The sequence below is a fragment of the Garra rufa genome, chromosome 4 (assembly GCF_049309525.1).
Source record: "Garra rufa chromosome 4, GarRuf1.0, whole genome shotgun sequence".
NCBI classification, from domain to species: domain Eukaryota; kingdom Metazoa; phylum Chordata; class Actinopteri; order Cypriniformes; family Cyprinidae; genus Garra; species Garra rufa.
In genome coordinates, this window is record NC_133364.1 from 32,192,570 (window position 1) to 32,194,973 (window position 2,404).

A 2,404-nucleotide genomic window follows, 5' to 3' on the forward strand; every position below is an offset into this window, starting at 1 on the left:
AACCGTTAATTCCAAAGGAATTGAAAAAGAGACTGACCAAATTTCCTAGTTTGTATTTCATGTAGAAGTTAAACAATTTAAAGTTATGCACAGTTCAAACCATTACTTATGTGTTTGTTTAAACTGTAAGTTTATGACTGAAGTTCAGTCACAATGTAGTAATGTGTTCCAGTGTTGTTAATGAAATGCTGATGTTCTTAGTAGTACTTGTTGTATTCTGAAGGCTAAAGCCTTATTTTGCAATCTGCATTGTTGCAGAACAAAGTTGTTTCATGTACTGTAGGCAAATTCTGAAGGCTAAAGGCTTGTTTTCCAATCTGCATTATTGCAGAGTAAAGTTGTTTCTTGTATTGTGAAGGCTAAAGCCTTATTGTCCAATCTGCATTGTTGCAGAATAAAGTTGTTTCATGTATTCTGAAGGCTGAAGCCTTTTTTGCAATCTGCATTGTTGCAGAACAAAGTTGTTCCATGTATTCTGAAGGCTAAAGCCTTATTTTACAATCTGTAGTTTCTTGTATTTTAAAGGTGTATTGTATTGTTCAATTTCCATTGTTGAATGAAGTATTTTTGTTTGTTTTTTTAGGAAAAAGCCTTATTGTGCAATCCTTTCTTTTTCTGTGCTGAAAGTTAGTTTATTGTACAATAAATGCATTTGGCTATATCTATAAAATCCTGTGATTTTAAGTGTTATTGTTTAGCTAACATTAAATTAATAAATGTTAGTTTACACTACTGAAATTTACATCAAAATTTTAGGGTTTACACATGTACTATGGTAATAAAATTGTAGGTAATTTAATGCATTAAATTTTACAGCAAATTTCACAGTGTTAGGATGCAGACGGGACAACAAGGTAAGAGAAACAATGATATTAGTTTATTGAAAGCAGCAATGCCGGTGATGCGAGAAGACCCAATAGCTGGTGAGTATGGCAGACGTGGAGAGGTTGGAGTCGAGTGAACTGGTGCTGAATATGAATCTGTCCTTCCTTATAGGATTCGTGCAGCGGGGAATGGAAGGCTGATCCCTTGGGCGGAGAGGATGATGGCTTACGGCACACACCACTTTGAGCTGATGTTTGGGACATTCGGAAGACGGTAACTCGGAGGACTGGAACTTGGAAGACTGGAACTTGGAAGACTGGAACGAGACAGAGTTCAGGTAAGTAATTTCAGGTAACGATTAGATAGCGAAACTCTTGGGAAGAGAGACACTACAGTCCGCTTTCGTTGGAACGAGCCCGGACATTGAGTGGTGTGTGGCGTGAGTATTTAAGGGTGACTGTGATGATGGCGTGCAGGTGATGGTGATTAGAATTCAGGTGACGGTGATCTGGGTGTGACTGAGGGTGTGGAACCTGGCCAATCCGTGACACACAGCTTTTGAACAGTCTTATTGTAATTTTACAGTGACAGGTGTAACAAATATATATTACTGCTTTTGTATATATACAGAAATATGCAATATTTTTACAGTAAAACGTTATTTAATGATTTCCAGTACACTTGTAAAATTGCAAACTATTGCTGCAATTTCACAGTAGCAGCTGTAAAAAGAAATGTATACATCGTTGCTTGTATATATACAAAATTGCTGTATTTTTTACAGTAAAACTGTAGTTAATGGTTTACAGTGCACTTGTAAAGATTTACAGTATTGCTGGCAACCAAAGTTGCCAGTAACTTGCTGTAAATTTTACAGTAAATTTTTTACAGTGTGTATTTCTGGTATCAAAATCGCGCTGCTCATCTTTGTGAGAGAACCGCATACATAAAGAAAAACTGAAGAAACACACTGAGATAAAAATTCAAAATGTATAGTTTATAGGGGTGGGCATAGATTAATTTTTTTAATCTAGATTAATCTAGATTAAATCTTGGAATTAATCTAGATTAATCTAGATTAAAATGGCTAATTTGAATTCTGGTGAAGGCATTCAGAATATGCGTGCTACCCAAATAATGACTAAAAGTAAGTCTTCGAGAACGGGCCAGGTGGCGCATTAGACCAGGCGCTCATCTCCTGTTTCCAAAATGCATCACAAACTGCTTGACAATTGCATTTACAACATAAGTACCTATACAAACTTGTGTAACCAAGTACTTCTGCAAAAAAGGCTGCACGACGTACGCGTTGCCGTTAAATACACAGACGCGCACGGGAAAGAACAGCCCAGTGTTTTTCAACCACTGTGCCGCGGTACACTAGTGTGCCGTGAGAGATCGTCAGGTGTGCCGTGGGAAATTATTCAATTTCACCTAATTGGTCTAAAACATTTTTTGAAAAGTAATAATTTATTATGTGCGAATCAGCGTATGTGAGCGGAGCGGAGGGTTTTTGAAAAATCAGAGCGTCATGGTTTTCACTCGCTCCAAGAGCGCTCCACCACCGCTCCATCATAAG